Source organism: Megascapheus bottae, chromosome 12 (assembly GCF_031878675.1).
Source record: "Megascapheus bottae isolate mThoBot1 chromosome 12, mThoBot2.hap1, whole genome shotgun sequence".
Taxonomy (NCBI): Eukaryota; Metazoa; Chordata; class Mammalia; order Rodentia; family Geomyidae; genus Megascapheus; species Megascapheus bottae.
In genome coordinates, this window is record NC_143520.1 from 42572571 (window position 1) to 42588321 (window position 15751).

General features: G+C 36.6%; 1 protein-coding gene and 1 non-coding gene across 3 annotated transcripts in view; both read left to right on the plus strand.

Moving 5' to 3' along the window:
* Positions 1-15751, plus strand: part of Nckap5 (NCK associated protein 5) — an 864637-nt gene that overhangs the window by 265390 nt on the left and 583496 nt on the right. The gene's annotated exons all lie outside the window — the stretch shown is intronic.
* Positions 11226-11332, plus strand: LOC150056470 (U6 spliceosomal RNA). Its single transcript, XR_016537351.1, has one exon. It is a non-coding gene; the product is annotated as a U6 spliceosomal RNA (small nuclear RNA).

The following is a 15751-nucleotide window of genomic DNA, read 5'->3' on the forward strand; positions in this document are numbered from 1 at the left end:
CCTAGTTAAGAGCCAAATGCGCGTTTACCCTGACTTATTCATTGTTAATTGACTTTGCAATTTCTCTGCTTTGTAAATAAATGAACAATGGGATTATGCAGAAGGCCACTCAAAAGAAGAAAAAAAATGATGTAACAACCAAGCAAAAGTTCTCATACTTGTATTCTACATGCACTTTAAGATTTTGCTTTTGGAGCCATATAATGAGTGATTGTTGTCTTTAATGTACTATGTTATCTCTCATCTCTTTTGCTGTCCCTTGGTTATCTCATATTATTATAGTATCTCACTCTGTTATCTGATATATTGGATATATTTGTATTTGGTTATTTGAAATTGGATAGGGAAGGGGGAAAGCAAGATGAGGAGTGGGGGTGGGGGGGAGGGAAATGTGGACCAAGACATGAGAAAGGGTATCAATGTATGTGATTTAATGCACCTTCTATCTGGCAAATATAATGTAACCCTTCTATTAATTACAATCAAAAATATATGAAAAAAAGACTTTGTTTTTGGGACCATTGGCCCCTGAGAGATAATAATTTAAAATGTGCTAAAAGACATGTCTACTTAAAATACCTCTCCCACTAGACTGCCTCAAATTCTCATGCTCAGAATAAAGGAAATTAGTTATCTGCATTTGACATCTGAGATAGATTCTACTATTACTTATTTAATTCTTCATAATATCCTATCAAGAATACGTCTGTCCAAATCAATACCAATGGAAGTCTGAATCCTGGAAATTTTTAGCAAAAGCAAACATGTTTAGAATGAGAGGAAGGAAATTTTATTAGAAATATTATAGTACAACTAAAACTTTCTTCTTCTTCTTCTTCTTCTTCTTCTTCTTCTTCTTCTTCTTCTTCTTCCTCTTCTTCTTCTTCTTCCTCTTCCTCCTCCTCCTCCCCCTCCTCCTCCCCCTCCCCCTCCTCCTCCTCCTCCTCCTCCTGGTCCTCCTCCTCTTCTTCTTCTTCTTCTTCTTCTTCTTCTTCTTCTTCTTCTTCTTCTTCTTCTTCTTCTTCTTCTTCTTCTTCTTCCTTCTTCTTCTTCTTCTTCTTCTTCTTCTTCTTCTTCTTCTTCTTCTTCTTCTTCTTCTTCTTCTTCTTCTTCTTCTTCCTTCTTCTTCTTCTTCTTCCTTCCTCCTCTTCTTCTTCTTCCTCCTCTTCTTCTTCTTCTTCTTCTTCTTCTTCTTCTTCTTCTTCTTCTTCTTCTTCTTCTTCTTCTTCTTCTTCTTCTTTCTTCTTCTTTTTCTTTTTTGCCAGTCCTGTGGCTTGAACTCAGAACCTAGCCACTGTCTTTTGGCTTTTTCAAGGCTAGAGCTCCACCACTTGAGCCACAACACCACTTCTGGCATTTTCTTTGTACAGGGTACTCATGCATGCTAGGCAGGCACTCTACCAACTAGGCCACGCTCTTGGCCCCAAATAAAAATATTTCTAGTTGTAACCACATACATATCCCTACTAACCTTTCCTGACCTCCTTTATTACCATTGTTCCTATGCACACATTTCTTTGTTTCTCTCCCCACCCCAAACATAAAACTCTATCCAGGCTATAAGGAGAAATCCAGATTTTCCTATTCCACTCCGTCTCATCTGGATTACTTAGCACTCTTGCTACACACAAAATAAGTTTATTCCCAAGACAATTTTTCATATTTTGCCTCAGTATATACTTTTCCAAAGACAGGAATGTAGAGTTTTTCCATAGAATTTAAAGATTTTTGACACTATTTAATCATAGCCACGTATAAACATATACTAACTTGTCTGTTCTTACATTTGTTTGGTTGTTTGTTTTAATTTGATCCTGGCAATTGTACCCAGGGCTCCTATGTACTAGAAAAATGCTCTGCTAAACTCTAGCCTCAGCCCTGCAATTTCCCTCTGAACACTTTAGGCTCTAATATAAACATAATATAATTTATTGTGACCAGATTACAAGTCCAGTTTTAGTCATCCTATGAGAGATGGTTGTTATTGTAACTTTATGATTTTTTTCATTCATGGTACTAATTGCTAATAACCTTTAGGCAAAAATACCTCAAATTTTCGCATTGCATCACACATATCCAATTACTCTCTTATGAACTGGAAGAACATAAATCATTATTTGAAGAAAAGGCAGAGTGTTTTAAATTTAGAAAATCCATTTCTTTTCCTTTACTTACATACCCAACCTCCAACCCCCTCTTTTAATGGCCTCATCCTGTTTCAGATTTGAGTTTTTCCAAAGCCCAAGGCTTTATTTGTGGGTAAGTACTCATAGCCAAATAATTATAATTAGATCATTCCTAAAATTGGTAAAATTTTTATGAGATGATTAACTGTGGCCATTGGAAGGGGTTACAGATCATTATGGAAATTAATATCTATTATGTTAACATTTAACATTCCAGAAAAAAATGCGAAAGAAGAAGAAACAAAGTCCAAAATAAATCTTTATCTAGAATATCACTGCAGTGAAGGGGACAACTGGGTATTATAGATGGGTACCATGGTTTACGTTTTCATTTTTCTAATTTCTGCCATGTGGTGGATGCCATGTAGATACATGCATTTCATCAAGGCATGCCAGTGTTCAGTGAGAATAATTCTGAATCAATTCTTGCCTGTGTTGATGGACACACCACAAAATATCCATGGTTTCAGGATGTCATATGGGCAAACCAGAGGAAAATGTGGATAAATCCTTATGAAAATTTTCCCATAGGACCATAGACACTCGAGTCTTTGCATAAAGTGAGAATGCAAACCTGTCCCTTTGACTTGCACAAGAAGAAGGAATATCAGAGGTCTCTTGAGTAACACATGCTCAAATCGTCTCATGGTATATACATCTTCTGGAGGGAGCCCCACAACCTGGCAGTTCCTCCAGACATCCCAAAGCACAGTGTTGGGAGATTAACAACTGGAAGTCAAGAACGAGCCAGGGTGCTCCATGGCCATATGCCATCTCTGTATTAGGCAGAATTGGCAATGGTAAAGTGAGGGCCTCTTTGATGTCAACTTCAAACATCTGAACTTGACCCACGCACAGTATTTCTTCTCATTAACTGTGATGGCCCCCTCACTCATGTATATAACCCATTTAAAATCTATTTATATTTCTTACTTCTTCCACCTCCACTTGAGGAATGAGTTTCATCAACTTAATCCTACCCTGTGGGTTAAAGCTTCCTTAGATTGGTTCTAAACACATCGGCTAGAAGCAGGGAGCCTTCAATTAAACGTTTTAGAGCAGTAGTTAATTCTACCCACTCAGTGTATATAACATGCAATTTTATTGACATTATTCACTTTGGTTCTTATGCAGAACATGCACAGAAAACCACAAGATGAATCTAGGAATCACCTTGTTCTCTGTGTCTGTGTCTGTCTGTCTGTCTCTATTTCTCTTCTTCCCTTTTCTCTCTTTTTTTGTCTCTCTTTCATCCTGTCTTTTTTTTTCTTTCATCTAATGGAGTCTTTTGCTTGCTAAACAAGTATTCTACCACCCTTACTCCTTTTTTGCTTTACTTACTTTCCTTTGAATAGAATCTCATTCTCTTTCCTTAGACCTTGCCTGGGGCCAGGAACCTCCTACCTGTGCCTTATACAGACCACAAATGCTTATCACCAATACCTAGCTTAGTTTTTGAGTTGGGAGTCATGATTACTTTTTTATATGGGTTGGCCTTGAACAGTAATCCTTCTAACCTCTGCCCTTTGAGTACCTGAGATTACAGGAGTGCATTGCCACTCCGGCCCAATGTTATACTAGTGTACCAATTTATCATTGGAGCCTCACAATTTTGTGAGATTTAGTAGTGCTGTTTTGTAGCAGCTTTACTTAAATGAAGCACAGACATAACCTAGTCTGGCCTAATGGTGCAAGTCTTCAATTATTGCTTAAAGAAGTGAACAAGCTGTCAACATGGATTTTTGACTCCTTTCTTTCTAGCAACATGATTGGACTGCAGCTTCTACTGTAACTCATGCTGACCAAATAGAAGCATTTCATGGTGGCAGAGCAGCCACCAGTTCTCATGATGTTAGGCTCTCTAAGGCAAGGATTAGAATAATTATGATGAGCAACATCTGACAACATGCAGAAGAACTAAACTTTCTCTTCTGAATCATGAAGAACTGAGAGCCTGTTAACTACCCTGTATCTTTACCAGGCTGAAATAGAATAAAGACTGAGTTAATCACATTATGATGCTAAAATTTTTCAGCCTCTCAAGTACTAAATTTGCCTTTAGTTTTTTGCTTTGTCTTAGTCTCAAAATCTCTCCAAAATAGCTTGCGGAGTTCTCTCTTTCATAAAATGTTTGGGTCACCCTCAACATTTTTAAAAATTTACCCTTTCTTAGAAGCTTCACAATTTTAAGACTTTTGTGATTTGTTGAAAGTTGATCGCCAATGTAGCCATGATTTATAAAACAGATTTTTTAATTAATGTTTATATTTGAGAAAATATAAACTCCACATAACACAATTTGAAATGATATTAGCAGCTACCATTATATTGTGGAGATACAATAGTCAGCCATTCATTAGAAGCATCACATTTTAATTATGTGAAAGTATTCTTAGTGTAGTTGTTGCTAGCTATATAAAGTTAATTTAGGTTTAATTTTAAAAGTTAATTATCTAAAAGCACTCCTAGTCTTTCTTTTAAAATAGATCGATTGTGCACTGTAGAACAACTCAAATCAGAAAGTTGAGGACTTGTTAGAATTCATGTGATACCTTTAATTACTATAGTTGTTTTACATTGAAAGTCAAAATTAAAGTTGTTAGGACTGAGTAACCCTTATCCAAAGCAAGCGGGAACAGAAGTATTTAGATGCCAATTTACTATATAAAGTAAGATTTCTTAGGGATGAAGTCTGCATCTCAACATAATAGTTATGTTTAGATATATCTATTATTAACATGGAGTTGATGGCATGTGATGTTTTTAAGGCACCTGTGGTTTGATTACCACTCATGACAGGAGATGAAATGTGAACTTTTTTGCACATGGCAACCTATTGTAAAATGTTTAGAAAATTTCAGATTTAGGAGAAATTTGGATTCTGGATTAGGGATCTGCAGTAGATTTTGGAAGTATATATTTATTCCTATGCATAAGGTTTTACGATAGGAGAGTACGTTCTAAAGTGTGAGTCAGCCTCAGTATCAATGGACTTAACTCTCCAATTAAATGACATAGACTGTCTACTTGGATCAAACAGCAAGATCCATTGTTCCGCTGTCTTCAAGAGACACATCTTACCCAAAACAACAAACATTTTTTGAAAGTGAGAGGTTGGAATAAACTCTATCAAGCTAACGGCCCCCATAAACAGGCTGGAGTTGCCAGCCTCATATCAGATAAAATAGACTTCAAACTAAAATTAGTGAAAAAAGACAAAGAAAGTTACTACATACTGCTAAAGGGATCTTTCTTCCAGGAGGACATAACCATCCTAAATATCTACACACCTAATCCCGGAGCTCCGAACTTCATCAAGCAAACTTTACTTTCAGTGAAACCATACATAGATCGAAACACAGTGATTATTGGTGACTTTAACACACCACTCTCACCTATGGACAGATCAACAAGGCAAAAACTCAACAGAGAAAACTTAGAATTGAACAACTGTACAGACCAACTAGATCTAGCAGACATCTGCAGATTATTCCACCCAGCAACAACACAATATATGTTTTTTTCAGCAGCACATGAAACATTTTCCAAAATAGACATTTTAGGGCATAAAACAAACCTGGGCAGACTCAGAAACACTGAAATTATTCCTTGCACTCTCTTAGACCACAAGGGCATCAAATTGGAACGGAACACCCATCTCCACCAACAAAAACCCTGTAACTCATGGAGATTGAACAACACATTGTTGAAGAGATCAGAACGGAAATCCAACAGTTTATGAAATTTAACAAAAAGGAGCACACAAAATACCAACTCCTTCGGGACACAGCAAAGGCAGTACTCAGAGGAAAATTTATAGCTCTGAGTGCCTCCAATAACAAATTGGAAAAACCGCAAACCAACAATTTAATGTGTCACCTTAAACTCCTAGAAAAAGAGCAACAAACCAACCCTAATCCCAGTAGAAGGAAACAAATTATTAAAATCAAAGCAGAATTAAATGAATTGGAATAAAAAAAACTGTAGAAAGAATCAACAAAACAAGGAGTTGGTTCTTTGAAAGAATTAACAAAATTGACAGACTCTTAGCAAATCTTACCAAAAAAAGAAGAGAGCATACCGAAATAAACAAAATTGCAGACGAAAATGGTAATATCACAACAGAAATTACCAAGATCCAGAATATCATGAGGGAATACTTCTCAAACCTTTATACCAACAAATTTGAGAATGTAGAAGAAATGGATGAATTCCTAGCCAATATTAATATACCCACACTGAACCAAGAAGAACTAACACAGCTAAACAGGCCTATTTCAAGCACTGAAATAGAAATGGCAATAAGAGACCTTCCACCTAAGAAAAGCCCAGGGCCAGATGGATTCACAGCTGAGTTCTATAAGGTCTTTAAAGCAGAGCTCACACCAATACTCCTCAAGCTCTTCAAGGAAATTGAAAATGAAGGCTCTTTACCAAACTCATTCTATGAAGCCAGTATAACCCTCATCCCCAAACCAGACAAAGATTCATCAAAGAAAGAGAACTATAGACCTATTTCTTTGATGAACATCAATGCAAAACTTCTCAACAAAGTACAGGCCAACTGTATACAACAACTCATCAAAAAAAATTATACACTATGATCAAACAGAATTCATCACAGGGAGGCAAAGCTGGTTCAACATACGCAAATCAATTAATATAATTCAACACATCAACATGAGCAAGGACAAAAATCACATGATTGTCTCAATAGACGCAGAAAAGGCATTTGACAAGATCCAACACCCCTTTATGTTAAAAGCTCTGGAGAAACTAGGAATCCATGGAACATTCCTCAGTATAATTAAGGCTGTGTATGAAAAACCCACAGCTTGTATTATACTTAATGGCGAAAAGCTAAAGCCATTCTCTCTAATATCAGGAACGAGACAAGGATGCCCACTCTCTCCACTCCTCTTTAACATAGTATTAGAATTCCTAGCCAGAGCAATAAGGCAAGAAGCAAGCATAAAGGGGATCCAAATAGAGAAAGAGGAAGTAAAACTTTCCCTTTTTGCAGATGACATGATTCTGTATTTAAAGAATCCTATAGACTCTACTCCCAAGCTTCTTGAGCTGATTCAAAACTTTGGAAGTGTAGCAGGGTATAAAAATCACCCTCAAAAATCAACTGCCTTCCTCTATGCCAACAGTGAGAGGAATGAGGCAAAAATCAGGCTCAATGGTTTCCCTCATTTGTCATAGTCAGTAGAAACCTTGGGCTCTCATAGCAGAGATTTGCAATAGAGCAAAACCTTGATACATAAGGTCATATAGTAGGACGCTAAATGAAAGGACCTTTAGGATATAGAAACAAAAGCCATATAATGAGTGATTGTTGTCCTTAATGTACTATGTTATCTCTCATCTCCTTTGCTGTCCCTTGGTTATCTCATATTGTTACAATATCTCACTCTGTTATCTGATATATTGGATATATTTGTATTTGGTTATTTGAAATTGGATAGGGAAGGGGGGAAAACAAGATGAGGGGTGGGGGTCGGGGAGGGAAATGGGGACCAAGACATGAGAGAGGGTATCAATGTATGTGAATTAATTCACCTTCTATCTGGCGAATATAATGTAACCCTTCTATTAATTATAATAAAATCATATAAAAATAGAGTGTGGGTCAGCATACCTTTTAAACTAAGGGCAAAATAGCAAATAATTTTGGCATTAGGAAGAGTAACCATGTGGTCCTTCATTGCCATAGCTATTCAACTTGGCAACTACAACTCAACAGCAGCCACAGAGAACATACAAGGAAATTGGTATAGTTGTTTTCCAATGAAATTTTATTTTGGGCAAAGTTCTAGTCCTTGATGTAGAGTAACCCCTAATAGCCTAACTTCTTAACTAGAGCAAGGCCATCACAGATTTAATTTCCCATGTCAAATCTTCATAGAACATCCTTAGAGCCACTCTGCTGAGCCCTGGGGGCGCCAACAGCTCCTTCATCCTCTGAGTAAAGTACTGAAATGTGCATGAAGAAACCTCACAGGCATCACTGAGTCCTCTGTGGCCTCAAACTTTGTAAGCTCATTTGTCCACTACAATGCAAATTGGAAAATGGTGCAACTTGATTTCTAGATTCTTCTCACCCATCACATCTTCCTACTTCCATGTTGAAAACACTGAAACATTCAGTTGTGAATTGTTGAATAAAAATTTGAGAGAGGGATTAGGAGGATGCTTGTAAAATGTAATCACGTTTGTTATTTCCATAAGACGAATCCTCCTAAGGCTCAGTCCTCATGCTCAGATAGAAATATGTATAATGTCCTAATTTGTTTAAATATATTCCAGGGCTCTTCTTACAGTAATCATTTCAGAAATGCATACTACTCTGACTCCTAATTTAGATTGGTGTAAGCAAACATAATGGGTTTCTTCACATTTTTATACTTAGGTTACCACATCATTTATGGAGATAAAGATACATAAACACACACATACATAGAGCGTGTGTGCATTTATAGTTTGCATATATATATTGTATACATTACTAGGTATGAACATGCATAATGTATGAGCTTACATGCTTACTAATTTCAGGAACTAATCTAAAGATAAACACTGAATATGAATTATATAAATCTAGAAGATGTGCTATTAAAATTGAGGTTATTAACTTCTTTTTTGGTTTAGGAGCCCGCATTTCTCATTTAAGGACTTGGCAAAGAAGTTGATGTATTAGTTGCTTAATAAATGATGTTTGAGTGAATAGCTATAAAGTGTACTGATCTTTAAGTACTAAAAATGAAATGATTGCTATATTGCATGGTGTGTGTTTATTTGCTTTGTTTCCAAGCCACAGCAGAATAACAGACCCTAAAAGAATAACTATTTAACCACATTCCCTTTATAAATTTCATTAATAATAATAATATTATCATAGAACAGTGGTTTACCCAGCTGTCAATGCAACATATAAAAAAATCCAGGGAGATTGTATTCTATGTTGTTGTATTAAACTCAGTTGGCCCTGAGCCATAACCACAGAGGTTTAGATACTGGAGAAATAATGTTTTCTTACATAAAACTAGCTGTGATAAAAGAAAAACTTTGTAAGAACCAGGGAAAGAGTATATTAGATAGTAATCTGGGATGTATCCAAAATTAATAAGCCATGTGTTATAAAAAGAATGCTATTTCCAACATTAAATTACATTTAATAAGACCATTGTTTAGACATAATAATTGTCAAATCAGTATGATTTGTTCAGTGTTTCTATGCAGATAATAGAATAGAAGCTGCCCAGTAAAGGATTACAAAGTCAAACACTAGCTTACAATCTAAAACTAACAGATAATGTAAGCGTAAAACAAGGATAAAAAGAAATACCAGGAAGCAATAAGTAATCAAAGATACTTTAAACTTAATGTACACTTAAAACAGTGCAGCGAGCCAGGTGCTGGGGGCTCGTGCCTATAATCCTAGCTACTCAGGAGGCTGAGATCTGAGGATAGTGCTTCAAAGCCTACCCTGGTAAGAAAGTCAATGAGATTCTTATCTCCAATTAAGCATCAGAAAATGGGAAGTGGAGCTGTGACTCGAAGTGGTTGAGTGCTAGCCTTGAGCAAAAAAGTTCAGGAACAGTGCCTGGGCCTTGAGTTCAAGTCCCATGAATGATAACAACAACAACAAAAAAAACAAAATAAGAAACTACACAGCAATGCCCAAGTATGTACCTGAGTACTCAAAAAGAAGAATGTTACCTGTTATAAAATTTTCCCCTAAAAAGATTTTTTATTTATATTTCCACTAGTAATATGTAGCAATGGTTTTACTAATAGTTGAGTTATCAAACAGTACTGCTTTTCCAATTTGATTAATGAAAAATGGTGTCTCCATATACAGATAATTTGCATTTTTCTGGTTATAACTTTGAGCATCTTTACTTTAAAGGCAACTTAGCTGTCATTTTGTGAAGAGTCTATGACATGCTGATTTTTCTATTATGGCATTTCTTCTTTACCTTAAAGTTTATTCTAACTAATACTCTTAACTCCTACTTGCAACTTTCATAATATTTGCTTGCCATTGTGTGGTCATCAACATAATGGTCTATAACATTGTACACATTTTGAGTCCTGAAACAAATAAACAGTAAAAATGATTTAAAAGTTGTAATTGAATCAAGGACTCTGAAATGGATAACCAGTCTTGGAATATTTAGTTGGATCCCATGTAATCGCAGGACCCATGAAAGCTCACAGTCATTTCTTGCTGTGCTTAAAAGAAGATATGAAGAGCCAGGCAGAGTGGCTCATGTCTGTAATCCTAGCTACTCAGGAAGCTGAGATCTGAGGATCACGGTTCAAATCCAGCCCAGGCATTACAGTCCGTGAGACTCTTTATCTCCACTAGACCGCTAGAAAACTGGAAGTGTTGCTGTAGCTCAAGAGGTAGGACAGTAGCTTTGAGCTGAAGAGAGAGAGAGAGACAGAATTCAATGTTAGTTTTATATATAAAAGTATTCAATCTTGGGGCCAGGGGTTTGGCCTAGTGGTAGAGTGCTTGTGTAGCATTCACCAAGACTTGGTCTGATTCCTCTGTTCCACACACATAGAAAAAGCTGAAAGTGGTGCTGTGGCTCAAGTGGTAGAGTTAAAGCCTTGAGGAAGTCCAAGGGCAGTGCTCAGGCCCTGAGTTCAAGCCTGGGACAAGAAGAAGAAGAAGAAGGAGGAGGAGGAGGAGGAGGAGGAGGAGGAGGAGGAGGAGGAGGAGGAGGAGGAGGAGGAGGAGGAGGAGGAGGAGGAGGAAGAAGAAGAAGAAGAAGAAGAAGAAGAAGAAGAAGAAGAAGCAGCAGCAGCAGCAGCAGCAGCAGCAGCAGCAGCAGCAGCAGCAGCAGCAGCAGCAGCAGAAGAAGAAGAAGAAGAAGAAGAAGAAGAAGAAGAAGAAGAAGAAGAAGAAGAAGAAGAAGAAGAAGAACAACAACAACAACAACAACAACAACAACAACAACAACAGCAACAAGGGGGAGGAAATGAAGAAATGAAGAAAGGAAAGGGATTGGAAAGATGCAAAGACTGCTCACTTCGGCAGCACATAAACTAAAATTGGAACAATGCAGAGAAGAATAGCATGGCTCCTGCACAAGGATGACATGAAAATTCGTGAAGCGTTCCATATTAAATAGAGAGGGAGAGAGAAAGAAAGAAAGAAAGAAAGAAAGAAAGAAAGAAAGAAAGAAGAGAGAGAGAGAGAGAGAGAGAGAGAGAGAGAGAAAGAAAGAAAGAAAGAAAGAAAGAAAGAAAGAAAGAAAGAAAGAAAGAAAGAAAGAAAGGTGCAAAGATACTAGATTTGGAGATAGAGGTAAGACCCTATGACAAGAAATATATGTGACATCTACAGTCCCTTCAGGAGAAGAAAACTAGAAAGGAAATTCTCTCTTGCAGCCTTCAGATAGCGATGTTGTGACCTTTATTGTAGATCAGTGAGACTTATCTGGCTCTCCTTTACAGACTGGAAAGTGATAACTTAATTGAAGTAAGCTAGGTTTGTAGGAATTTGTAGCCACAAGAATAAGTAACTAAAATACAGTGCCACTTAAAATTTTGTGGACTCACGTTTGTACATCTTGTGGGGCATCTGGAGTTTGAGCCATAGTGAGGCAGCCATTCCTTTAGACCTGGTTAAACTGAAATTTACTTAGTTTCCTTCTGCATTTATATAGCTTCATCTTTTTCTTTTTTTTTTTTTTTTGAACCGGTCCTGACCCTTGAACTCAGAGCCAGACTGCTGTCCTTGGGCTTTCTCAAGGTTTGAGCTCTACCACTTGAGCAACAGCACCATTTATGGCCTTTTCTATGTATATGTTTGAGAGGAATCAAACCCCTCTCTTCGTGCATACTAGGCAAGCACTCTACCACTAAGCCAAACTCCTGGCCCCTCATCCTTTTTGTATTTAGATTCCTGATGAGATCAGAGTGTATACTTCTGTGGTCAACCAGTTCTCCTAGAACTATTGGATGGAGCCCCTTCTTTTGGTAACAGGTGTAGCCTTTATTGTAGAGACTGTTGGTTTTCAAGTCTATTTCTTCCATGGTTGTCCATTCATGTACCATACTCCTAATTTCAGAAAATGTGTATGCTTGTTGTAGGAAGGAACTGTTTTCTTTTCTCAGCTACTATTTTCTTTCATTTTTTTTCATTGTCAAATGATTTATTGAGAAAAAAACTTATTTTATCATTATCAGCTATTACTTTCTTAGAATATTTTCCTGTCCTCCCAAGATTTTTCATGTGAAATTTGGCTGGGTGTTTTTATGATAGTGGGGATATTTCTCTCTTATAAAAGCAGCATAGCAATAAGCTGAATTAACTAGGCTCACTCTCACTGTTGGTATTTTTATTGGAACTGTGTTATTTTTTCAAAGTAACTTCAAACTGACCTCATTATAATCTGAGTCATTCTATTGCAGAACAGTGAATGTTTCTTCAAGATTTGGTTTTGTGGCTTATGTTTTAATGTTTGTCTCAGAGATCTGATACATTTTCTACATAAAATTTTCCTTATGTAGTTTATCATTTCTGATAATGTAATTCTATCCCAGAATAATCTGCAACAGGTTACTATCTGTATCTATGAAGCAGCTGATGCCTTAAATTTTACTGAGTCTGTTTTATTGAGTTTATTTTGTTATTGATTCCAATCATTTTACAGGCATACTATCTTATCTACAAATACAGCTTTTACATAAGTCTTTGTAATTCATCTGCCATTATTTGTATCTCTTCTATAACTGCATTGACTCCAATGAAATAATAGCTGGTAGTGAAGGTAATAGAATCTTGGCTCTGTCTGTGATCAGGTTGAAAGGCCTTATATGTCCCAATTAAGTAAGATACTGATGTGTGTTTGACCACATTAAGAAAATATGTGTTAATTCCTATCTTATTGGATCTTTATCAGCTATAGTATTATCAGACATTTCAAAATTTATGTGGAGAATCAATTTTTTACTGGAATGATTAGAATGCTATTTTGTACTAATAACCTGATATTGAGCCAAACTTACACTCCTGAAAATATAATTTTGTTTATATAATTTTAAACCTGTAAGCCAGGCACAGTGGCTCATGCCTATAATCCTAGCTACTCAGGAGGCTGAGATCTGAGGATCAAAGTTCAAAGCCAGGCCATGCACCAAAGGACCTGAGACTCTTATCTCCAAATAACCACTAGACAATGGGAAGTGGGGCTTGGGTCAATGGTAGGGTGGTAGCCTTGAGCTGAAGAGCTCAGGGTCACAGCTCAGGCCCAGCGGTAGGGTGGTAGCCTTGAGAAGGAGAGCTCAGGGTCAGCGCCCAAGCCAAGTTCAAGTCCCACAACCCCCCAAAAATAATTAAAATTGTAATTGCACTGTATTGATCTACTTGCTTAGCATTTCTTTGTGCCAACACTGGGATTTGAATTTAAAGCTTCATATTCTCAGCTTTCCTACTCATAGCTGACACTCTTCTCACTTGAGCCACTCCATTGGTTTAGTATTTTGGTGGTTGATTGGGAGTCTCACAAACTTTTTTTGTCTAGGCTGGGTTTGAACTGTAATCCTTCAGTGTTCACATAATGCCGTCATAGGAAGATTCCACACAAGTTATGTGATAGGTCACAGTCAAAACGTAGATGAGTGGAAAGTGTCATTTAAAATTACCTTTCAGGTATACATTTAAGAAACAAAAATGAATTTCATGTTTAGATTTGGATCCCATCTTGAAGATACCTCATCATACATGTGCAAATATTCCAAAATCTGCCTTCTTCCACAAAAAAAAAACCCTCTGAAATCAGAACTACTTCTACCTTGGTACATTTTGGATGAAGGATGCCCATCTGTACTCCAATTTTTATTGGTAAATATTCATGGGAATGGTCATTTTTCTGGTACCACTGATGTAAATGTATTTAACTTCTCTTGAATTTTTAAGAAATTATGATTTATATTCTCTTCAAGCTCCTAAAAGTTTGTTTTCTAGTTTTCAGGAGTAGAACTATCTTTGGCCATTTTGTTTTATTAATAATTTGTTCTTCTGCCTGTTACAAGGTAACATTTGCAATATGTCTAGTTCTTGAAACTTGATATTTATTCTCAAAGTGAATTATGGTGTATTTTGTGTGTGTGTGTGTGTGTGTGTGTGTGTGTTGTATGCCACTACATGCATGTGAGCTTTCCCTTTATGAAGCCATGATAATGGGGTTTCCATGTCCTAGAGCATGAACAGTTTCACCTGTACTAGGTAGGTCTAAATTGCTCCCACTTATACTTATTCAGTCTTGTTTATCCACATTTTTACTAATACAAGCTGTAATTAAAATTAGTTTCTCAACTGTTATGGGTGTGAAACTGCTTCTCAGTCTTTCTATCTTAATTTGGAATTGTGATTCTTTTCCCATTCTGATAGGCTTCCAAAAATTTTATCTAATCCATGTCTTGACTTCTTGTTTCATTCATGGTATCCTTTCTTTCCTTCATGCAGATATAAAATTTTAAGATAGGAGGCTGGGAGTTTGGCCTAGTGGTAGAGTGTTTGTCTAGCATGCACAAAGACTGGGATTCTGTTCCTAGGTACCACATATATAGAAAAAGCTGGCAGTTGTGCTGTGGCTCAAGAGATAGAGCTCTAGACTTGAGAAAGCCCAAGGACAGTGCTCAGACACTGAGTTCAAGCCCCAGGACTGAAAAAAAATAATGTAGCAATACATCATTATACATCCCAGATTGATGATAGAAAATTATCTTCTATATGTTATGCAAAAAGTTTTATAAATTTGTTTTTCAGGTTTTAACATGTATTTCTTTTGGGAGAATAGTCTGAGGCAAAATCCTAATTTTTGTCTTTTTATCAAGGTAGAAAGTTGATCTAGGAGCATTCTCTTTTTTTCAGTATCATTTCCCAATAATGATTCTTTTCTATCTTATACCTCAATTTCATATGTGAGCATTCTGATTTTTCAATTCCTTTAATTCTTTTATCTATCTGACTGTCATGTCTAATTATCTAGTTTTATAATAAGGTTTCTGTCCACATTTGGAATACTAGGGGCTTAACCCTTCATAAAGATACTTGGTTTGTGTGGGTTTTAGAGGAAACCTTCTATTTTTATATAAGGAATTCCTTTCTTCTTTATTGTTTTAATATATATCCTTAAGATTTCAGTACTTCTAATAGTTACAGATTTGTATATAACTATATCTGATCTGCCTCTGAGTTCTCATTTTGTTTGTGGAAGTATTGAGGATAAAGTACACCTTTTAATTTTTCAGGTGTACCTTGCAATCCTTATGTAATCAGCTTACAATTTTTTAATGGATTTGAGAAATGGTGAATAAAAGACATGATGGGGAATATTTTAAAGGCAATGTTCTTAAACTTTATTACTCAACTATACATGCTCTGGGATTTGGGTGATGCACTTATTAGGCTGTAGTAACTCCTTCAATTCCTGCGTAATTAATTTTTTTTTTGGCCGGTCCTGGGCTTGGACTCAGGGCCTGAGCACTGTCCTTGGACTTTCTTAAGGCTAGAGCTCTACCACTTGAGCCTCAGTACT